The sequence below is a fragment of the Amborella trichopoda genome, chromosome 4, assembly GCF_054954075.1.
Source record: "Amborella trichopoda isolate Santa Cruz 75 chromosome 4, AtrichopodaSantaCruz75HAP2 v2.0, whole genome shotgun sequence".
In the NCBI taxonomy this organism is placed as follows: Eukaryota; Viridiplantae; Streptophyta; class Magnoliopsida; order Amborellales; family Amborellaceae; genus Amborella; species Amborella trichopoda.
In genome coordinates, this window is record NC_142339.1 from 41,276,836 (window position 1) to 41,302,593 (window position 25,758).

Sequence of the window (25,758 nt, forward strand, 5' to 3'; positions counted from 1 at the left end):
AACAATGACGTAGAGCATCGAGCCTGTTTGTAATGACTCTTTCATGATTAGCTCATGATTCTTTCATTATTAGCCCTTATAAATACATCTAAGAAAATTTGCCAAAATGCATCCAAAATAGTAATCATTAGCATTTCACCCTTATTTTTTATTTATTTACAAAATACCCATCAAAATAATATTGAGTTGGAATAGTACAGAAAAGGGTAAACTTAAATAGCTGAAAGGTGTTGTATTTCGATAAATTTGTCATACACTCGTGAGAAATGGTACTTATTATAGCAACTTTTATAAATAGATAGAGTTGAATTACTTGAAGGGAATAAGTGCATACTTATTTTAATCATTCCAAACATATAACGAATTTTTATTTATTTATTAACGATTCATTGTCGCTAAAGTCTTCCTATGACATCAATTCATCAAATTGAATGCATACACATGCTTAGACCCCATAGACTAGCTGGAGGTATTGGTTGGAGTACAAATAATAAAATAAAAGAAATCGAAGAATCGAATCTTCAGCTATGAGTGTGCCATCCACTCGAGAGTGTCCTTTGTTGTGACGGTTTTAAAATATTCGCGTATCCGATTTTTCCTCTCATGGGACCGCCTCGAGAGTGTCCTTTGTTGTGACGGTTTTAGAATATTCGCGTATCCGATTTTTCCTCTCATCGAACAATAACTTCGCGAAGCTACACAAATATATCAGAATTTAGTTAGTTCGCTACTTATAATTTCCAATTAATCTCAAGCAAACTTTCTATTTTCTTGCCGCAGGTTTCTTTTTTGGAAAAAATTGTTTCATGTGGTATAATTGGATCGATCTTAAAGATGGATGCAAATAGGTGCTTAATTTAAAGATAATTGTAACGAACAATTCAAATGATTTTTTAATATAAATATTTTTTTAATTTTGAATTTTTTTTAATATCCATGATCTCCATGTTAAAGATTATATATTTTCTAAAATTAAAATCAAATTATATTTAAAAAATATATTTATTGCCAAACCGTATTTCTACAATATGTGTGCTTGCTGCATAGAAACCGTGTGCTGTTTTTGCTAATGAAGGAAAATTTGTCAAAATACACGTAAATTTTGAATTGTGTAATAACTTACTCGTTATTAAAATGCAAGGCAACTTTTTAATTATGTAATAGTGTATTCTTTTTCAACGGTTCCAACTCCTAGTTGTGATAGTAATTTGAAATTAAATACATAAAATATAGATAAAATATTGCAAAGTTGATTTCTTATTTACATTTTGATTCATTTCCCACTTATAAACCACAGGCGTAGTTTCTATTTCCTTGATATAAAAACTACTTTTACTAATAAATGGAGTTTCTACCCAAGGCAAGAAATTCTATTAAACTGAAAAAATGATTTTGTGTAAGTGGCTTATTGTTAAGTTTTATGTTGATGTTTGCAAACAATGAAAAGCATAGCATGCGAAATTTGTTAGTGGACATTAGGAAGTAGATTTAAGTACCTGATTAGTGCTTGTTCATTGGTGCGTTCATTTGGCACTGCCTCATATTTCCCAGTCTCCAGGTTTACCCTCGAAACTGGCTTTTGCAAGAGTTCTTTACCCACCTTCACGAGTTCTTTTAGGTTTTTCTCGGTTGCAATGTCGACGGACGATGTGTCTCCTGTTAATTTATCATCCTGACAACAATAACATCACAATTTGCAGCAGTGTTTATAACTCGGTGATCTCCGATTGATAACACCGATTTAGATGGAGTGTCAGTCGGGACTGAATTGATTTCGAGATGGTATGAGTCCCAGCGTGTTCCTCCCCCTTAACCCACCCCTTCTATATTTCTTTTTTATTTTTCCAAAGCTTATCTAATCCCCCTAAATCTCTGCTCATGAAGCCCTATTTTAATTATTTCATTTCAGTTTTTTTTTGTACCAACACCAATCCAAACCAATCCAGATTGACGATCTAGCGATCCGACATGGACCTTTGAGGTCAAAGATCCACCTCTTTGATCCGGATTTTCATAGACTGATTTAGAGACTTCGCATACATCGAAATTTTAACAGGGAAGCTTGACCCCTCTTATTTAACCCAATGAAAAAAATTGTATGCCCCCACAACCCCCCCTGTGTACATGTAAGCATGCATGTCATATGTACAAGTCACACATTCATGTGTATATATATATATATATATATATATATATATATATAACAGTGGTGTGGGAATAGGGTTGAGGTTGCGGTGGTAGTACTACTTGAGCCTTAGCGACGGGTCCAGGTTTTCATTCCCTCTAACGCATTTAAAAACAGCTAATTAGTTTTGAAAACGGGTACGGCCTGTATTTCCCCACTGATCTACCCAAAAGAAAAAAAACATATAACAGTGGTGTATGATAACACAACCCGCATGCAAAAGTAAATTTTTTTGGTTATGTTGAGAGAGAGAGAGATGGGACATGAATTTAAAAGAGAGAGAAAGACAGAGATGATGTTGAACATTTGATGAGAAGATATGAAACACCAAGCTCCAGGCATTGACGAGGCGCATAACCCACAAATCTTAGGTTCTATCTTTCATTTTTGTTGGTGTTTATATCTTATTTTCATGAGTTTAATTTACAATAACTTTGATATTGTGCTTTGTCATATCCATATATCATGCTCTGATATCAATGTTGAAATTTTGAGGGGAAGAGATGAACCCGCCAAAAGTTACAGGAATCAAAGGCAATGTCGTAAGACTATGGATCGCAGGGATCAGGTTCTATAAAACCAATTGAGAACTTTGTGTTTTCTTTATTTTACACTCCATAGCTATGAAAACATTTCTTAAAGAGGGATAGGAGGAGGACGTTCTCTAAAGTTCGACTTTCCTCCTGAAATCTTTGAGAAACGTGGCCCTCTTTTCTTGAGAAGTGGGTAGTTATCTTCTACCCATTGGATAAAGGGATAAATATTAAAATACATAATAAAGATAAAGAGAGAGAAATATGACATGTTTGAGGGCCCCATGACCACCCATACGTACTAACATATCCCACTTAGCCATGAGGGCCAGATATATTGAAATAATACCAGTTAGTGGATTTAACATTTATAAGCATATTATTGTCATGAGGTTTTTCACGCTAATGCGGTTATACATGTCATAACTAAAATATCCAATGTCATTTTATGGAGATTTTCACGCTAGTGCGATTTTTCCTCTTTTGATCAATACATCAAAGAAAAATATCTCATTTGGGAGTTCCTAACTTTAATATTCCTAAGTCTCATCAAAGCTACATGCTTTGATAATATTTATGCACTTAATCCCTTTGTTAAAGGGTCTACAATCATATTTGAAGATGGTAAATAACTTACAGCTATTTCATTAATATCATAAATATAATGATAATCAATTTCAATGTGCTTACCCTTAAAATTATAGGATCCATTTCTAATTAATGAGATGAACCTGATTTTCACAAAAAAAAATAGACAGAGAGAGAGGCTTCTTGGAATCTTAAACCTTAATTCCTTGTTCCTTTTAACTTGATTTTCTTCTTCCTTTTGTTTCTTGTTCCTTTTAACTTCAAGAGGTTTTTTTACAAACCCAATAAAATAAAATAAAATTAGTTTTCGCTGCCACATATTTTTCTGTTTATTTAATTATTTATTTTACTTATTCTATATGCTTTATTTGTAATTTAGGGATATTTCTACATATTCTATTTGCATAATAATTATCATTGCTTAGCATAATTATCATATGCTTTTGGTCTCTTTAATTGAAAAAAATTTCATGATCTTGATGTTGTGAACTCAATTTTTGTGATTATGTTATGCCATATTTTTTGTTGAGAATATCAAATCTTGTTGTAGACTCTCTCTTTAGAACTAAAACATATTCATATATTTATGAAAATAAGTCTTGTGCAAGAATTAACATTACATTATTAAATTTTTGTTGCTTCACAACTGTGCAAACATAAATTGTTTGAGAGAATTCTCCATTGAAGTCACTGCCCATATAGAGTCGGCAACGTAATGATTTGACTAAACACAACTAATTTTTTTGAAACTTGAGTTATTATTTAAAATTTAAATCGCATCTAGGCTAGTCATGTCAGAACTATCAAAACTTGAAAAACTCAACGGAACAAATTTTTTTATGTGGAAAAGAAAAAGTGGATATATTCTCTTCCTTGATAGGGTCGTGGACTATGTTCTAGATACAAAACTACCAAGTTTAGAGCCTAATGCTAATGGCTAAGCCAAAAGGTGACTTGAAGAATGGTTAGAAGATGACAAAGTATCTAGGACTACTATGTTGAGTTTTATGAAATATGATTTAATTAGAGTCTTTGAGGATCACACCACAGCTCAAAGTATGATGGTGCCCTATTTGAAAAATTATGGGACCACTTCTGAAACTCATGTGCAACTGTTATTAAAAATATATAATTATTGTAGAATGCATGAATCAGACTCAGTAACCAAGCATGTCATCAAAATGACAGTGCTCACAAAGGATCTTGCTGCACCCGGGAATCTAGTTCCCGACCGCATACAAGTGTCCATTGTTCTTAACAGTCTCCCTCCATCATTGAACCACTCTGCACAAGGGATAACTATGTTTGAATCTTCCCATGCATCTCAATATTGAAGATGATAGGAATGAGGAAGAACTCAAATGAGCTCCACTTTGCCCAAATTCCATCTTCTCAAATTCCCAAGAAACCTTATAATAATCATACAATAATAGGTATAAGGGAAAGGGGAGAAATTTTAAAAATCAAAAGAATAACGTTGAGAAGACTTGTTTTTATTGTAAGAAAATTGGGCACATCAAGGTTAATTGTCTTAAGCTGAAAAACAAAAATAGGAACCAAAATAACAACCATGCCCGGAATAATGAAAATGAAAGAAAAGACTTGATCTGCGTAGTCTTAGAATCTTTAGTTGTCAACCATGATCTGAGGAATTGGTGGGTCAACTTAGCCTTCACTCGACATGTCTCGAGAACTAAGGACATATTCACACAGTTGAAGAACATCACAGCCAATAACCAGCAGATTTATATGGGGAATGATACATATTGTGATATACTTGGTGTCGGTACTTTCAAGTTGTAATTACCAGCAGGAACAAATCTCCTATTGACTGATACTTTGTATACGCCTATTATGATATGCAATTTGATTTCTGTTCCTGGGCTTGATGACAAGGGTTATGAAATAAAGTTCAAGTCTAGTCGAGTCACCATTGGGAAGCATTCTAGAGCTTTGGTGTATGGTACTAAAGTTGACAATTTGTATCGATTGAATATTAATGAAAGTTCCATCTCTTTCTAGTTATTCTGATACCTCTTTTGATGGTTTTGTGTGTGTGGATGATTCATATTATGGCATTTAAGATTAGGATATGTAAATAATGATAAAATGAATCACATGGTTAAAAGAGGCCTGCTCCCCATTTTAGGAGAAATTGTGTTCAAAACATGTGAGTCATGTATTTCTGGTAAATTAATTAAGAAGTCTTTCCCTAAAGGGAAAAGGTCTAGTGAACTACTTAGTATTGTTCACTCAGATATATGTGGCCCATTAAATGTAAAAACACATAGAGGTATAGAATATTTTATAACATTTATAAATGATTATTCACGTTATGGATATGTATACTTAATTAGTAAAAAATTAGATGCTTTAGAAACATTTAAAGATATAAATCTGAAGTAGAAAATCAATTAGGTAGATATATTAAAATTCTTCGAACAGATAGGGGAGGTGAATATTGCTCCACCTTATTTACCGAATTTTGTAAGGAGCATGGTATAATTCACCAAACAGCCAAGCCATACACACCATAACAAAATGGTGTAGCTGAAAGAAGAAATGGAACTCTAATGGACATGGTAAGGTCTATGATGAGCCATTCAAATTTATTACCTCATTTTTAGGGTGAGGCTCTCAACACTGCAACGTATATTATTAATCGTGTTCCATCTAAATCTATAGACTTGACCCCATATGAATTATAGATAGGTAGGAAACCTGACTTCACTATCTTGAAAGTTTAGAGTTATTGGGCACATGTGCTTATACCATCCAAAATAGATATAAATTACAAAGTAAAACCATAAAATGCTCTTTTGTAAGTTATTTAGAAAATTCTAAGGTTAGATTCTATAACCATGATACTAGATCATTAATAGATAGTCGTGATGCCCATTTCTTAGAAAATATAGATGATGAAAATATTTTAAGTAAGCCTATTGACTTACACAAAATTGATAAAGATAAGGGTCTCCAAGACCCTATTTCTCAGTCCCCATCTGCAATTGGTGAGAATGATGGAATTGAATCAAGTATACCAAATAGACCTAAAAGAACTAGGGCCCCACCTACGACTTTAGAAAATGTTTATATATTTATGAATGAAGATAATTATTCTTTAATGAGTAGGGATTCAATAGATGAACCTCAAAGCTACAGTGAACTATTAGCTCGTATGACTCAGTTTGAGTGGACTCAAGCTATGGATGATGAACTTGATTTTATTAAAAAAAATCAAGTTTGGAAGTTGGTTGACCTCCCTAAAGATAGAAAAGTCATTAGTTACAAATAGGCCCTAAAGAAAAAGCTTAATGCAAATGGATCCATTGATAAATATAAAGCTAGGTTGGTAGCCAAAGGATTTACGCAAAGGGAGAACATAAATTATGTAGAAACTTAATCTCTAGTAGCCAAATTTTCATCTATTAGGATCATCCTAGCATTAGTTTCATATCATGATTATTTCAGATGGATATCAAAATAACTTTCTTAAATGGAGAATTTAAAGAAGATATATAAATATATATATATATATATATATATATATATATATATATATATATATAGGCCAGGAAGACAAAGTATACAAACTTAAAAAATGTTTATATGGTTTAAAATAATGCTCTATGTAGTGGTACATTACTTTTCATAATGCAATCAGTAAAATTGGTTATGTAGCCAATAAGTTAAACCATTATGTATATGTCTAGAATAGTGGGAGCAACTTTGTTACATTATCAATACATGTAGATGATATTTTGATAGCCAGTAATGATATTGACATGATTAACCATACTAAATCATGGCTAAGTTCTCATTTGAGATGAAAGATATGGGAGAAACCTCATATGTATTGGGCATTAAGATAACAAGAGATAAAAGTTCGAAACTTATACGTTTATCTCAAAAAGTTCGAGACTTCTATGTTTATCTCAAGAAAATTATTTAGAAAGTATTTTAAAGATATTTAAAATAGAAAATTATAAGTCCATAGATACACCTGTTTGTAAAAGCTTGAAATTATCAAAGAAAATATGTTGATTAAATAATAATGATACAGTTGAAATGGAAAGAATTCCATATGCTCAAGCTGTAGGATATATAAATTATGTCATCTTGTATACAAGACCTAATTTGAGTCATGCATATGATCTTATAAGTAGATTTCAGAGTAATCCTGGGATGGTGCATTGGGAAGCTGTAAAAAAGATACTCAGTTATATTCAGAAAACTAAAATTTACAAGTTATGTTTCTGAGCTGATAATTTAGAGGTTACTGGGTACATTTATGTAGACTTTGTAGGAGACTCAAATGATAGAAAATCAACCTCAAGATATGTATTCCACTTTGGAGGTGGATGTGTTTCTTGGTCTAGCAAAAAACAAAGTTGTGTAGCTTGGCATACTGTAGAAGCCGAGTATATTGCTTGTAGCATTGCTACAATGTATGCCGTTTGCTTCATAAATGATTTGAAGCTGGGTATAGTTGACGGACCCGTTAAATTGTTTGTGATAATCAAGTTGCCATCTTATCAATTAGAAATGGAGCTAATAATTCCAAGGGCAAGCATATGAAAATTTATTATCATTACATTTATGATATTATTGAAAAGAATGAAATAATTGTAAGCTATTTGCCATCTTCGGATATGATTGCAAACCCTTTAATAAAGGGATTAAATGCAGAAATATTTTTAAAGCATATAGCTTTGATGGGACTTAGGAATATTTAAGTCAGCAACTCCCAAATGTGATATTTTTCTTTGATGCCTTGGTCATGAGATAAAAATCCGCATTAGCGTGAAAAACCTCATGATATAACTTTGGATATTTTTTGTTATGATATGCATAACCGCACTAACATAAAAAACATCATGATAAGGATATGCTCATAAATGTTAAATACACTAAATGTTATTATTTCAATATATCTGGCCCTCATGGCTAAGTGGGAGATGTTGGTACGTATGAGTAGCCATGAGGCCATCAAATATACAATATTTCTCTCTCTTTATCTTTATCGTAAGTTTTAATATTTGTGACTGAAAAGGGCTTCATAGAGAGAAGAGATCCCTTTATCCAATGGGTAGAACATAACTACCCACTCCCAAGTAAAGATGACATTGTTTATCAAAGATTTCAGGAAGAAAGGCTAACGTTGGAAAACGGCCTCCTCCCATCCCTCTTTAAAAAGGTTTATGGCTATGGTGGGGAACATAGAAAAAACACAGTGTTATCAATTGTTCGGGTAAAACTTGATCTCTGTGATTCACAGTCTTACGGCATTGCTTTTGATTCCTGAGACTTTGGCGGGTTTATCTCTTACCCTCAAAATTTCAACATATGAGACCTGAATTGAACAGAGAGAGAGAGAGAGAGAGAGAGAGAGAGAGAGAGAGAGAGAGAGAGAGAGAGAGAGAGAGAGAGAGAGAGAGAGAGAGAGAGAGAGAGAGAGAGAGAGAGATGATACCTGGATAGGAAGATAGCTATTTTCAGAATTAAGAGCCTCAAAGAAAATCGCGATATGGATGTCAACCATATCTGCACTTGCTTCTTGAAATGTTTCGATGAGCGGAGTGCTTCCATTATTGTAAAACCAACACAAAGAACCCCAGTTTGCTGCATCTTTTGCACTATAATTAGGAGCTGTAGAACCAGTGCCGACAGAGAGGACGAGGAATCGACGATAATCCATGGGTTTCATGCCCAAAAAGTTGGGGTTGTTCTTAAGTTCCTCTCTTGTTATCTCACCCAAAGCCACAAGTGTCTGAAAAATGAAGTTAAATATCAATTTTAGATCTTCCATTCATTAGAAGAATGTTTTTTGATGTGCCCTCACCTAACACATTAAAATACCACAAACGATTTCAAAAAGCAGGTAAGTGCTCATCAACGTCACTGAATTACCCAAAAAAAAAAAAGAACATTCTTTATCATTTTTCTCTCTGATAACTATTTCTACATTTTAGAGCGGGAAAATAGATGTGGCCTACCACAAACCTGTTTAAAATGAGAACGAAAATCTTGGGTTTGATAGACATGCTTTTGACTTTTTGCCCTCTTTGATGAAACTTCTTACCTAATCTACCAATAAATTCGAAGAAATTGTAGAATTCAAATCAGTGTTATTTTTAAGGTTTTGGAAATTAAACATCAAAATTGAAAATCTAGTGGCTTACGGGATTATTGGCTGCCATCCCTCCATCGATCAAATGGAAGTCTTCCCATCCGTCCCTTCATTCTCAAAATAATGGGCTGGAAGGTATGTTGGAGTGGCGGATGTGGCAATGCAAATGTCGGATAACAATGCATCCTTGGATTTTTCGGCTTTTAACTGAAGAAAGATAAGCAACAGTTGATCAATGTCGAGGGAGAGAGAGAGGGGTTACCTGGTAGGAAGAAAAGATGGTGGGCTGAAATAATCGCATATCAAATGTAGGAATAATAACATTGGTCAGAGTTTGGTGAAGCCTCTTATTACCCAACTGTGTCCTAAGGTGATTGTGAAGATACTTTCCATCGTATCTGGGGCCCGTTATGGCACTCACAAACTTGCAGGCGTATCCAAGAAGCCCTCTGCATTACAAGAGAGAGAGAAACTCATTAATTCATTATACAACAAACAATGGCCTCATGTATTGTTAGGCAGGAATTAGAAAATGATTTTTTTTTCCATGAATAATTAGTTTACCTTCTTTGGGGGAAAATTTTGGGGCAATGCTGAAGGTAAAAGGAGGTGATGTCTTTGGCAGCATAAAGAGGGCGGTTGTTATCTCCTGGTGTTGTGATCATCGCAGTAATAAGGCCTCCTGTGCTCGCCCCAGCAATCACATCGAAATAATCAGCAAGACTCACTTCTTTACCATCCAGACTCTGTTTGTTGCAACATAATTAGCATTGTTTAGTAAAATCTATTTATTGTTTTTCACCCACATACCATCTCTCTTTCTCTTTGTGTACGAACAAACTTCCCATTTATTCTAGAGAAAATGACCTCTACCATCCCCGCCGAAATTTTGATCCCTATTAGCCCATTGGATCACCAAAATCCCTTGTACCCTTCAAGTTTAAAACTTTGGGACCATTAGCTATCTAATTATGTTTTTTTTTATTTTTTACAAATTTGATCACAAAACACTAAATCCATAGATTAGTCATCCGTAATTTTTTTTTTTTAATGATTTGATATACAAATTTTATTGAAGATGATGATAATACTGCTAATAATAAAAATTATAATTAATAATAATTATAATAATAACAATTATTACAACAACAATATATTTATTGTTAAATAATTCATCTCTTATAGGTATTTTGAGAAATTTATTTAAATAAATAAATAAATAAATAATAATAATCCATTAACAATAGTAATAAATATCTTCATTAATTATTTTCCAAGTTCAAAGGGTATTGATGCAATTGTAAAATAGGTCATCATATTAAAAAAAAAAATCCTTTTCTTTTCATGTCTAAATTTATAGAGTGGGGTGTATGGAGTTACGATTGGTTTTAGGTAGTAGAAAAGAAAGGAAAGCAAGTCGATTAATGGAAGGGTTTGGCATTTTGTAAAATAAAAATATCAAATTTATAAAAAGAACAAAGAAAAATATAATTAGGAGGTCAATAGTCACATATTTTAAACTTGAGGGGGTACATTGGATTTTGGGAAATAGCACAAGAATAGGAAGAGTTACAAACCTTCCAAGTTTTGAACATCAAAACGATAACAAGTTCCTGGAGTTGAAGAGAGAAAGAGAGAGAGAGACAGAGAGAGGGCATACTTGAAGTTCAGACTCAAGAAAGCTAAGGATGGTAGCAGGAATAATTCCTCTTATTCCACCACCATCAATGCTCAGAATTGTTATCTGTTTCCCATATCTAGGGGGATGGACCGTGCCCCACGATTCATCCATCTCTTCCTAAACTCTATTAGAAAAACTACAATAGCAATCAAAATATTTGGTATTAGGAAGTAATGCCAAAGGTTGAAACCAAAGTTGGATAGAGAGATATGCAGAGGTTTGGGGTTCTTCAACTTGGTTTAAGGGGGAGACAAGTATTGGGGTTTGCAAGTGGATTGGGACAATGGCTTTGTATAGGTAAGAAGCATGGGTTCAAGAGCATGGGAAGGTTGAGATGGCCCAATGCATGAAGCTGAGAATATTGGAGTAGTCCAAAAGAACCTCTTGCACCACTTCCTGGGCCCATCTAAAATTGCCGACAATATTTTTTTCCTAATACGGCCGTATAGCAAGTTAGGCATACAAGGATATGCAGTATTTAAGGATACTGTATAAGAAAAAGGTTTATACAAGTGCGAGGCTCTAAACAATCACATTAAAGCACACTTCAAAAATTGATCATCTCAACCTCAAGATGCATGCGCGTGAGAAAAAAATGGATTTCAAGTTTTAGAAATAGTGCTTCATGTAATACATTTTGAGATGTCAATTTTCAAGGTTTTCAAGTTTTCTTGGATTCTGCATTATTTTTTTAAGCTTTAAAGTTTATAACTAGAGATAAATATATATTTTAAGACTACCTCAGAGATTTCCAGTACTGAAACCACATTTATCGACACTTTGAAGGTGTGCTTGACGTTGATTGTTTGGAGCTTCAGCTCAATACGAAATCGCACCTATTGTATAATGGAAAATTGTTCAATGCCATGGGGACCGCATTTCTATATTTGCGGTCCCCAAGGTATAAAGCATCCATCTTAAAGATGGATGCAAATAGGCGGTCCATCTAAAACAATTGAAATTAACGGTTCAAATGTTTTCTTAACAAAATTATTATTTTTAATTTTCAGAATTTATTTATTTTTCAGAATCTGATTGGAAAAAATGATTTTGTTCCTTGTATTAAAAGTAAATATTTGTATGCTTTTCGTAATCTATAACATACAAGTTTCTTCCTTTGAATTATTAAGAAAAAATAAAGAATAAACTTCTTTCATGTTATATTCTTTTCTTCTTTTTTTTTTCTTTATTTTATTTTTTTGAGTAATTCAATGGGAAAGGAGGCCACTACCCACCCAAGAAAAGTATAAGATAACATCATCTTACTCACCCAAGAAAAGAATAAGATAACATCATCCTACTCACCCAAGAAAAGCATAAGATAACATCGTCCCACTTATGAGGAATTTGGAAGCTGCAAGGGACCTATGACACACGAAACCATGGCGGATTTTGAACTGTTAAAAAATTCCCTTATTATATTAGATGTAATACTTAAAACCAGCTTTTAAATGAGAGTCAATTGTGCTGCTGAGGAGACATGAAGCACAAAAGCGAGAGTGAGATTTAATAATTTGAACGGTGAAACTTGTCCTTTAACATATAATTACTGTCAAGTGTAGGAATGATTTTACAGAATGTAATACATTAATTACAACTTAGAGAATAGTACGTGCCACCCCGTGGCATTGGAATACAAGCAAATTTTGTGTGATAACTTTAGGTTAAATAATGCTCTACCAAGTGCTTTACCCTTATTGATGAGGGCATGACTTTTGATAGAGTAAAATGACAGTCTAAGATTCGTGTTGCTGACTCTAAATAGTAGGAAAAAAGTGTTGATAATGATAATGATGAGATATTATATAATTAAAGTTGTGGAGCAGAAAAAACAGATGAAGCATGTACAATATTATAGTGAAGGATGGAATTTTTTGTTTTCAAGCACATATAGACATTGTTTGGAGACTACGTTTACTCCTTATTGATTGAGGGGCAAGCTTTTTCTGCTTTCCCTAATGCATAAAATTTCTATAGTTCCCCCTTTCGACCCGTTCATTCAGAATGGATGGCTGAGATGACTCCAATCACAATGTCACGTCTCTACACTATTTTATTTTTAAATTTTATCTAGGAACTATATTCATACAAAAAATTGGGTGTCCACTCCTTTCTTGAACTCGTACATGTAAAAATATAGAAAAACTATTCCCCATAAAATAAAATGACAAAAATACCTCTGAAAGTTTAAGGGGGATTTTGTTCATTACATTTTATCAAAAAAAAAATTTTAATATTTTTATTAGGTGCGCCTCATTGAAAAAATAACACGTGTCAAATTTCATTTTCATAGAAGTTGTAAAAAATAAACTAAAAATAAAATACTCTAAAGCATTGGATTTTGATAAAAATTAGTTTATAGGATACCTGACCTCACCTATTCAATACGCTAGAATAGCGAGACTATAAAGCATCAGAGTTGCCTTTAATTTCTAGGATGGAGTAGTAAGAAAGAGACAAAAAGGGTTAAAAAATTATCTTATAAATGGGGAAATCTAACAAGTAAGTTACTTTTCAAGTTGAGAGTTGTGATTGCATTAAGTAGTGTGTTTTTGGAGTAAGCATGAACTCCTCAACCACCGCGCAATATCTAATAGCTAAAAACAACCATTGCGACATCGTCTGTTGCACCGGAAAACGAATCCACGTTGAAACTTGGAAAAAACTCATGTGCGGGAGCCTATCCAATGCTCCACATATACCTTCACACTTTCCCTTTTGTTCTACCAACGTATGAAAGTGTTCTTGTATAAAATATTACTTTTTTTTTTTCTCTTCTTCAAAGTGGAACTAAAAATCCACGAACTCTCTCTCTCAAAAGAAATATTTAAGAAAAGCATATTCTTAAATTATATTAGTTTGAAACGTTCCATAGTTTTTTACAAACCAAATACTTACCATAGACACTTAAATGTTTTTGAAAAAATTATGTACGGATCGAGAAAAAAGGCTTGCTTTGTCCTATATCACGTGGACTTTACTTTGTCCTATATTAGGTTAGGATAAGTGGTTTAAAAAATGAATCAGTGACCCGGATAGGGCATCTAAAAAATCCATTCGGATCGGCGAATCGGCGATCCGGATCGAGAATCGGTTGAATCGGTCGGATTAAGCTTTAAAAAAATTCCAAAAAATATTAAAATTCGTTATAAATATTATCTTTTAGGAATCCAATAAGAAATGATGGTACTACATTATTAACTTTCATTTTTTTCATCAATTTATGAATATTGAGATGCCCTTTCCCTGTATAAACTTATGTTTAATCATTAAATTTACATCACATAAAAGAAAAATCATAGAATTATCATGGATAAAATATATAATTATACATGGACTATTATAAAGAGTAGACTAAATCAATGAAAGAATGGCCATTAAAATCTCGTTTTGGCGAAAAACCCTAATCCGCTAAAAACACCCAAATTATTATAGCCTAACTAACTATAATCCAAAATTATTACAACCTAACTAATTATACTATTATATACTGCAATTATAATTATTAGTTTACATTTTATAATTATTTTATTAGACAAATAGTAATAAATTAAAAATATTTTATAATATTATCTAATTTAAAATGTATTATTGACAACTGTAAGAAAAATAGTACATTATATGATTTATAATGTAAAAATTAATGAATAAAATAAAAGATTTGGTTATCAATGTAAAAATTAATAAAATGCATACATTACATGATTTTATTTTTTATTTTTTTATGCCTTTCATATTATTTACACCACTATATACAACAAAAATTAACTGCTATACAAACATTAACTTTTTTATTTATCATTTTTTTATGCCTTTTATATTATTTACAAAAATATTTATACCATTATATACAACAAAAACTACTATACAACAAAAATGTAACGCCCAAGGGGATTCAACCATGGGACATCAAAGGAAATAGCAGAGGTCATAACCATCACGCCGCCTCGCAGATAAGTTGCTGATTAATAGAATATATTTTACATTTCGTTTTCATTTAATGATGTTTGGGAATTATCCCACATCGAAAGATGGGTATTCAACTTTGCTATATAAATACCTATGTAATATGAAATAAGATATACGCGCGGGAACATTGGGGCAACCTCACACGTGATATGTGGCACTTAATTTTGTCGCACATGTATGCATGTCCGTGTCGGTTGATGATGTCATCGGAGTGGTGACGTCTGCACGTGTTTGTGTAGAATCGGAGTGGTGACGTCAAAACGTCGGCACGTGTCTGTGTAGAATCGGAGTGGCTGACATCTGCACGTGTCTATGTAGAATCGTAGTGGTGACATCAGAACCGTCGTTTGATGATGATGTCATCGGAGTGATGATATCATCGGAGTGGTGACGTTAGAACCGCCGATTGATGATGTCATCAGAGTGGTGACATCAGAACCGTTGGTTGATGATGTCATCGAGCGGTTTACTGTTTAAAATCGTTTAAAACCGCTCGGTTCTCTCTAGACACGGGCGGTTCCCATTTTATGTATGGAACCTGCTCGTTCTGTGGCGATTCCGGAGTCGAACTGGGCGAGTTTGGCTCGACTCGGCGTTTTCTTAAACCCTGGTTAAGATCCTAGCTTTTTAAAAATCTTTTTGTTCCTATTTTAACCATGGTTTGAAAATACAAGTTTCCAATCACTCAAAATATATAGAACGTAGCATATTTGAGCGGTTTGATGAGTCCAACTTTTAAATTGCCCAAAAACACAAAAAATTGATGTATTAATGTGACTTCAAAAGCCATCTTTTAAATTGCCCAAAAACACAAAAAATTGATGTATTAATGTGACTTCAAAAGCCATCTTTTAAATTGCCCAAATACATTAATTTTTTGCATTTTAGATAACAGACTAGCATATAAGAGAACTTCCTTTGACTTCTAGCATATAAGAGGCTTCTCACAGTTGACTAGTTGCGTAGAAGAGGAATAATCCTCACTATTGTTTTTCTCTTTTGCAAAGAGGATGGAGAGACAATTGATGGTATTTTTATTTTTATTTTTTTTGACAAAAAGATATAACTTTATTAATAACCAACGAAGATTACAACAGAGCTGAAATATCATCACCAACAACCAACTCAGAGAGAGAAACTCTTTTTTTAGCTAACGAGTCCGCCAACATATTTACCTTTATGTAAACATGTTGGAAAGAAAGAGTTAACCGTGGCAGAATGTCAAAAATTTGAAGGCCCAACAATTTCAACTGCCAAAAGATATATTGATCTTTGTTGCACCACTTGATTACATTTTTATTCATTACTCTTTTACTGTAGCTTTTAACGAATGGATTGGCTGTCTATGTAATTGGCAAGGACCTAGGTAAAGAGCAGTCCCTTAACTGTTACAGCAGATTTGGACACCACCCTTTTCTTCTTTGGCGGTCAACCTTTTGCAAGACGTTCGAGGGAAAGGTTAGGGAACCTCACCTTGCGTGTTGCAGCTCGTTCATCACGTGGATGGTGGCCAATCATCGTGGTGAGCTAATTTGGTCCTATCATGGCAGGCTTCACCAATGTGAAATTAATAAAGCTGACCTTTGGGCTCTAAGGATAGGTATTTTTAGGTTAGACTAAGTTCACCGCAAGATCATCATTGAAGGAGACTCCACAAATGTTATTGAATGATGCTTGACGTCAAACCTTACTCTTTGGAGTCTTAGTGCTACAATTGATGAATTATTATTTTGCTAAGTGGCCGTGATTTTTTGTTTGTCCGTATTGGTCTTGATCTCAACTCTGATGCCGATCGTCGCGCCAAGTAGGCTATGACTCCCTCATGTGAGGTGTTCTCCTTAGTCACCTTGCTCTCCTTGTTTGGATGCAGTTTATTCTTTTTTTCCTTTATTTTCTTTTGTTGTTGTCGTGATGTATTCTCTTTTATTACCTTAATGAAGTTATCACACTTATTCCAAAAAAAAGAAAAAAGAACGCTACTTAAAAAGTAGGACTTCTAAACCACTTAAATACATGTTTAGGGTGATTCATAAGTACCACTTCAAAACCGTCCAAATACTTTTTTTTTTTTTCTTTTTTTTCCAGCAAGCTAGTGGGGAATACACGCCCCCACCCATTTTTTTAAAGGGGTGAGGTTTGTCTAAGGCGTCAACCTTATAGTATTGAAGTAAGGTGCACCTCAAAACTACATTGAAAATATAGTTTCAATGCCGCGAAGCCTTGTGATGATATGAAAATCTACTGCTGCCCCTAATTGTAAAATTTAAAGTACCAAAAATGGTCATGATTAAACAGATCTATAAACACTTGAAAATGGATAGACAGATAATGTGTTGAAAGATGAACTATTTTTAGGACTAAAAATCCCCTTGTTTTTTTCTTTTTTTATGTCTATGAATCTTAATGTCGAGATGATCGATTTGAAGTGTTTTCAAGCATAAGATAACCTTCTCGTGGGAATGGAAGCCCCATTACCTTTCCCAAAGTAGAAAGTGTTTGAGTGAAGTTTCGAGCCTCCAACGTGAGGCTTAAAAGTCATGATGATAGCTAAGGTTTTGTTTTAAAAAAATCAAATTATTTAACTGTGTAAAAATCTTGCCTTCATCTTTATCAAGTTGAGTAATTCTTGGGCTTTCGGTACTAACATGCCACTCCAACTATTACCTAACTTCCACTTCTCTTCAAACCTGATCATCAACTGTACCCTTAACTCTTCACACATTGTAATGGTCGGCTTTTCTCGAATAGATAAAATTCAAGCATTGAATGACTCGGGTATGTTAAAGGTAAGATTCTGTATCTTGCCCCTGGAAAATAGGCATCTGCCGAAGATTTGGGAGGGATATTCATAATCCGCTCATATGCTTCTGGGCCATTACACGGTATATCAAACATTATTTTTTCAAACCCACCAACGGTCGTTTTATGGGCAGCCTTCCAAAACAGCATCAGCAATAATTTGGTATTTGCTGACTTCTTCATAAATCCCTTGAAGTTCTCTCCCATATGTCACATGTAGAATGCTGGAAAACATTTGGGAAAACATGTTTTTATTACTTATGGCAGGATTTTCTGTTGATCCATTACAATTGTTAAGGCAGACAGATTAGGAAACTCATTCAATAGCTCACTCTCTATACTTAAGAATCAATACCAACTCTGATAGTTCTCCTTCTTGACCACTACAAATGCTATTAGGAAGAGCCTATTATTTGCATCTACGGCAATGACACACAATAATATGCCTTGACAATTTCCTTCTAAGAATGTCTCATCTCCACTATGGTCCGGTTGTATGATGATAAACTATAGTGCACGTCCTGACCGCATGAAATTAAAAGGCTTCTCAAATGTTCTGAAAGCATGACCTTAAAACACGTCTTGACACAAAAAAAAATGGGCATGGTGTATACCTGAACAAGGGAACGCCATGAGTAAAAATGACAGACGGGCATGGTCACGAAACCATGAGTAAAAGAGTTCCGTGAAAACAAAAACCCAGGCATGGTGAAAACCCCAAAAGGGCACCGTGAGCAAAAATGGATGAAAAGGGTGGACATGGCCACCAGGTCATGGGTAAAAGAGCCCAAAAATAAAAGAAGTTGATGAAAACCATCTTTACGGTGCCACTTCCCCTTATTCAAGTGAAAACCTGCAAAGGGCGCTTAGACCAACAAGACAGGTTGACGCACTACCACAGCTTCAGCCGACACCCAATTGCCAAACAGGCATAATTCTATCGAGGTCTACCTAAAATCCTCAGTTGTCAGCATCCAATCACAAACAAAATGGCTCACTCAAAAGCGAGAGCGTCATAAGATCTCCCACACTTCAACTCCAAAATGCTAAAAGACCATCACGAAGGCAAGAAACTGACGAACCCAGGGCCAAACCTGCCAGAGACTTCAGGGTCATTCCTCGACATGAGATCACATTGCCTAAAACCTTCCTTAGCCGATAGGCCCAGAGGTTCGAGACATGCCCTCGACTGGACCTGACAGGATGGGGCCCATGAGGCCTCCTCGTCAAAATCCCCTAGCCAATAGGCTCAGACTTTCAAGACTGGTCAGAAGCCTCCGACTGGACCCCACTAAATGGGACATACAGAGATACCCTGAACATCAAAAGCAAACCTGGTGTAGCAAAAACAATGCCGACCAAAGGTTCATAGCACCTGGTTTTCAGATAGGCCTGATTCTGGCCCATGAGGTCCCAACAAAATCTTCAAGCTATTAGAATCATAAATAGTCCCTTGAGGGTGAGGATTTCGACAGGATCCGTCAAAAGTCTCTTCTTGCCCTACAAGTCTCCATGAGTGCACCTGTATGTTGCGTCCAAATGTTCGAGCACCCTAGTTGCAGCATTACGTGGATCTGCTTAGCAATCAAGTAGTCTTGTGGCTAGCCAGGGGATGTTTCCTGAATGATCGTACCTCTCGCTTCTCTTGAAGCACAACTTTCGGTGGGGCATGCTGTTGGAAGATATTTTTTCATCAGCATGGGTCCCCGATCAACAAAGCCTAACATACAGTAGAAATTCCAATAGTCCCAGAATAGCCCTAGGATCTTCATGAGGACTCTCAAAAGTCTCTTGTCAATTTTCATCATATTCTAACATGTCTAAGCTAGTGCAAACTGAGAAACAGTTCCCGTAGAATCAACCTCTAGCACCCTGAAATGGACCCTATAACTAGAGCTACATTTTCGGTGTCTCAATTTGTAATGGGATCACTTCCATTGGATCTGGCTCAATTGAAAACCCCTAGGGGTCAAATTTCAGTTTAAAAGGACACTCCAGGAAAACATTATAGGTGAAAGAGAAAACAGGAGGAGCTGCACGCTATTCTTGTGCAGCCACCCTGCAACTCAACTCCATTAAAGGGAAAGTCATGACCAGTGATTTTCAACTCTCATATCTCACCCGTCTCAAAGATCACGCTCAAATTTGGTGAGCATGTTCCTCTCGTCAAGACGAGCGTTTCAATAAGTGTCACGCCCCCCGACGACACTTGAGCGTGAAGAAAAGCTAGAGAGAAGTTGTCGATCCCTGAAGAAAGTGCAGGAAATTCAGCAGCGCGATGCCTCTCTTGAGCGGCCAAATCATGCTGCTCGCTTGCCCGATCAACGCAAAACTAATTCCATTTCGTGCGTAAGGTCTCGAACTATCTCTGACCTAAACCCCATAGATGATGAGCAATCTGATTCTGCACATGAAGCTGACGAAGTGACTGCAAATTCCATCATCGAAATTCCAGATTCCGGCCAAAACTCCGAAGTTGCATAATCTTTGTCCGGGGATGGAATCAAGCTGTATTTTTTGTCCTGTGATCATGACGACATGCTCAGTGCATTCCAGCAAAGAAATCACAGAAAAAGATCAAGGAAGTTTGAACCTGTCTTCATCTGTGTGGATGCGAACTTCAGTTCTAAGGTTGGTTCTTTGGAGCTTCTCCATATATAAGAGGAGGTCATGGTATTGTTGTTCATGTGATTCATCTATCATATCTCTAGCAGCCTCTTTTCCTCACCAAGCTTGCATGTAGGAAATCCTGACACCGTGATCACATTGGACATCCTTTATGATGTCTTTGACTTTAATTTTTGGTTGGTCAATAATGCATGCTCTAATTTTTTTTAATACCCAATCATTACAAGCTAGTGGCTGATGGACCCTCCCCATTGGACCACTACATGTGTGCTCCTTAACCATGGACTTCACATTGAAGTATATCGTACTACTAACTCGCAAGCATCGCACTTGTTATGTGCATCCCTCTGACTTATAACTTGCTCACACCCGCCCCCCTTCACTTTTGTCAAGCTTCATAACAATTATGGACAGTAAAATCAAGCAGATGAAGATGGCATTTATTGACATTTTCAAAAAATTACACAATTTTCAATTAAACCTCATTACCAACTCCTCTACATGGATAGAAAAGTTCGTAAGATACTGTATTGGGGGACACAAATTTTTTATAACCCTAAAATATCAAGAAAAAGGCTCCGTTATTCTCGTATGTTTTTTGGTTTTTCGAGGGAAAATTATCGGTTATTCAAAAGCCAAAATGTTTAAACTTTAGGTTTTGAAAAGCCAAAAAATTAAAATTTTTAGGTTTCTTAAATTTTCAATTTTTTAACAACCGAAATTACAACCATTTCAGTTGCCCAAAAATGGAAAAAGGGTAAAATCATCTTTTTAACAAAAAAAATTTGTTACGAAGTGAAAAAAATGGACATTCCAGTAATAATGGAAACGATTTGGTATTTTGGTAATAACATAAAATATGAAAAACTCTAAGGCTTGGAAAAACTATAAATAGGAGTACTTTCTCCCCTAAATCTCTACACCTCTCCTCTTCTCTCTTATCTCTCTCTAAATTCTCTCTACTCTTTCTTTCTATCTCATAGGGGGCCACGCCCCACTAAGGTTTCTCTCTCTCATTAAAAGGTTGAAAGGGGGGCATGCCCCACACTTAGGAAAGTTTTCTCTCTCTCTCTCTCTCTCTCTCTCTCTCTCTCTCTCTCTTTCTCTCTCGATATATATATATATATATTATCTCTCATAAAAGGTAGAAGGAGGGGCACGCCCCATACTAGTAGATTTCTCTCTCTCTCTCTCTCTCTCTCTCTCTCTCTCTCTCTCTCTATCTATCTAGGCTAAGCCAAGGGCCTAAGGTAGGCTAAGGCATTGAGGCCTTAACACTTTGGTTCAAGATAGTTTCATATGCCTTTTAGAGGATTTTGCCGTACTTAGAAGATTCGTTGTCGATCAATGATCCCAAGCACTATTGGAGGAGGAGACTCGGTGTGGGGTGTAGTAAGCCAGATTGATATAATCTCTGACAACTTTACTTACTATATTTTTTTTTTTATTATTGTGCTCTTTTATTCCCATAAAGCAATGTGTCAAGTTTTATTTATTGAATAAAGGAGTTGTAATTAAGTGGTAACAAGTGAGAAATATTTTTGTTTATTTATTTATTTCAACATTATTTTTATTTGTAATTGAACATTGTAAGTGATTTATTCGATGAAAGACAAGAAAATTTTAAATTTATATTCATTGTGTTTTATTACATAGTCCAACTTTCATTGGTACAATTATTGCTACCTTATGATTTTTTTTTTTTTTTCTTTATTTCGGTGCTGTAAATTGTATTTTAGAAAAGAAAGATCGTTGTACGCACCTTTATGTCTATAAACCTAAAAACCGAGAGGTTTGATGGGACAAACTACTTCTTGTAGAAGCGTAAAATCGGATAAGTGCTTTAAAATGAGGGTTTGGATGAGATTCCCATTGAGCATCCTCCACATCGTCCACAGAGCGATTCATCTCAAGCTACAATAGATTAATACACTACTTGTAAGTACAAGAATATGCGAGCTAGGCAAATCTTTGCTTTGCGCAATGATTGACTCATACACATCTGAGTATGAGCCAATCAGTGCCGTAAAAAGAATGCACAAGAGACTCGAAAGGGAGCATGCAAATCCATCTATTATAAAACAATCCATAGCTATGAAGAGATCTAATGAACTCAATTTGTCTGAGGGCACAAAAATGTCGGATCAAATGCACAACTTTTGTGCACTTGTTCGAAAAGTAGAAGCTACCAGCATGTGACCCTTGGAGCCAATGCAAGTGGTTCATTTAATGAACTCACTTCCTAATTCTTAGGATACCTCCATCACATCCGTCTCGGCACGACAAAAAGCTCTTAACCATGAGGAGCTAATCACCTTGCTCAAAAGGGAAGAAAAAAGGAGGAATACTTGCCATATTCTTGCACCAAAAGAAGCGGTACAAATGGTAAAATCTAAATCTTTCTTTAAGCCTTATAAGGAAAGGGGAAATAACAACTTTAAAAGAAAAGAGGGTATAAAGAGAGAGACAATAAGGGTAGAAGAGAGATTAAAACTTGCTTTGTATCCAAGAAGGTGGGCCACATAGCAAGAGATTGTAGGCCCAATAAAAATTTTGGGACTAGCAATGAACTTGTTAGTGTGGTCTTTGAAACTTTGCTAGCCGACCCCTAGGGTGCATCTTTGTATCTTGACTCAAGAGCTGTGGCTCACGTGACAAACATTAGAGATGGGTTTCACACGTTCACTCACATGGGGCAGGGTGAGCAACATATTTTTATGGTTGGAAATCAAACGACTGACGTCTTGGTTCTTGGAGACTATTCTCTTGAAATGAAGGATGAGAATGTTTTGATCCTAAAACTTGTACTTTATGCTCTCGATATAATAAAGTACTTGGTTTCGGTTCTTAAGATGGCTAAGGCCGGTTTTGTCACTACCTTCATTGGAGATAAGGCTATCATGAAAAACTGGAATGATGTTGTCGTGACTGGTCGACTTGTGGACGGTCTTTATTGCATTGAAACAAAAGAAGTGATTGGTTACGTCTCATCTTCAAATGATTTGGATGCTTATTTATGGCATATGCGTCTAGGGCACATAGGGTTTAGTCGAGTGAAAAGACTAAGAAAAGATGGAATCCTTCAAAAATATACGGGTGACTTATCAAAAGTATATGAATCGTGTGTGCAAGGAAAATTAACTTGAAAAAACTCCACCACAGCACATCAAGCTACTAGTGTATTAGAAATTATTCATAGCGACATATGTGATCCTATGAATGTGGTTACCAAAAGCCACAATTGGTACTTCATCACATTATTGATGACCACTTTTGAAAAGGCCACTTATACCTAATGCACAGTAAATCAGAAGCCTTAGAAAATTCAAAACCTACAAAGCAGAGGAATAGAAGCGAACTAATTTGAAAATAAAAGTCCTCAGAACCGATAGGGGACGAGTGTTCTTCTGAACTCTTTAAAAACTTGTGTGTAGAGCATGAGATCATCCATCAATATACTATGCCCTACATACCAGAACAAAATGGTGTTGCCTAGACTTTCCAGTTAGGCCGGTTGAACCGTTCCAACCCCATGCCCGATTAACCGTTTCAGTTGGATGATTCCTATACTATTGTTAAAGGGTGTGGGTTCTCTAAAGTTGCAACATTGAACAATCCAATTAAGGCGCACCTCCAAATTTTATCATAACATGTAATTTTGGTGTAAAAACTTATTAGGACTATCTCAAAATCTATTTTCATGTCGAATTATAAAATTTGGAACTCTAAAAATAGTTAAAATCAAGTAGATCTATAAACATACGAAAATATTGAAAATGGATGGTCTGGATTGCAAGATGCATAATTTCTATGACTCAAAATCTTTTTTTTTTTTTTATATTCATACATCTTGATGTCGAGATGATCAATTAGAGGGTTTTTCAACATTAAAACAACCGTTTCCGATGGATTTTGAGGTGCATCTTTGATTCAATATTTTAAGGTTGCAACCTTTTATAAACTTTTTCCTTAGAAAAATGTTAAAAAAATATAGATGCACATCAAAAATGTAGAATTACAGAAGCACCTCAAAAATTTATCGGAAAAGGTTGTTTTAATGTTGAAAAACCCTCTAATTGATCATCTCGACATCGAGATGCATAAATATTGAAAAAAAAATTATCTAGAGTACCAGAAATAATGCATCTTATTCAGACCATTCACTTTCAAGATTTTCACACGTTTATAGATCTACTTTATTTTAAGCATTTTAAGAGTTTAAACTTTTATAATTTTATAATTAGAGACAAAATTAGATTTTCAGATGATCTTAAGAACTTTTTACACCAAAATTATATGTTGCGATAAAATTTGGAGGTGTGCCTTAATTGGATTGATCAAGGTTGCACACCCTTTTGCTAGCTTTTTGGGAAAGAGGGTTTTAAGGGAGATTTGTGCGTATATCCTCTTTAAAGTTCAGTTATTTAATACTTGAATTCTTATGTTGTTATTCCTGTGACAAATATTTCTCTTTTCTAATAAAAAAATATCGGAAAAATATTGAGTTTGCTTGTGCAAGATGGACAATGCCTGATCTCCGAAACCTCGAACCCACTTATTGGACAGTGGAACCCACCTCTTTCGGGCTTTTCATGGCCTCCGTACCGGCTTTCAACTCTCCAATCATCTATGTTACGGCCTCTTGTGGGTGAAAATAGATTGATTTATTTTCTTTATTACTGTTTCAACTGCTACTCTTTCCTTTTCATTGATCGTTGAACGGAAGGATTAGAAGTTTAGAGAAAGTGATGAATTCATTTGCCATGTTTTTCTTAGTTCTCATGTTTTTCTTTAAGGAAAGCTAAGTTCTTCTTTTCCCATTTATTAAGTAACAAATGAATGGCGTGGGATTCGAATTGAAGGAAAGCGAAGTTTTTCTTTTCCCTTTTATTAAGTAACATATGAATTACATGGGATTCGGATTTTCAGTTTTCTTTTTTTTTGATAATTTAGTGGGGATGACGAGCTCCTACCTGTGTTTGAAATCGTTAGTGTTTTTTTAATGCGCTAAGTGATCAGTTTTCCTTTTTTTTTGATAATTTAGTGGGGATGACGAGCTCCTACCTGTGTTTGAAATCGTTAGTGTTTTTTTAATGCGCTAAGTGAGAATAGTAGCCTAGACCTTGACTAGGGCACAAATGGTACCATTATGACCCGAACCCCAGTCTCGATTCCGATTTTCAGTTGCAATGCCACATGTTCATTGAATCTTGGTTTTGCCAAAACGCAGTGAAAGACAGAGAAA

At 35.0% G+C, this 25,758-nt stretch overlaps 1 pseudogene across 1 annotated transcript; it reads right to left on the reverse strand.

Moving 5' to 3' along the window:
- Nucleotides 1-334: 334 nt before the first annotated feature.
- LOC18425084 (patatin-like protein 2) lies at nt 335-11,379 on the reverse strand (annotated as a pseudogene). The gene is made up of 7 exons (XR_016053540.1): nt 11,097-11,379; nt 10,001-10,182; nt 9,699-9,885; nt 9,489-9,643; nt 8,780-9,076; nt 1,497-1,672; nt 335-695 (listed from the first exon to the last, which is right to left on the reverse strand). The product of XR_016053540.1 is annotated as a patatin-like protein 2 (transcript).
- Nucleotides 11,380-25,758: the final 14,379 nt, after the last annotated feature.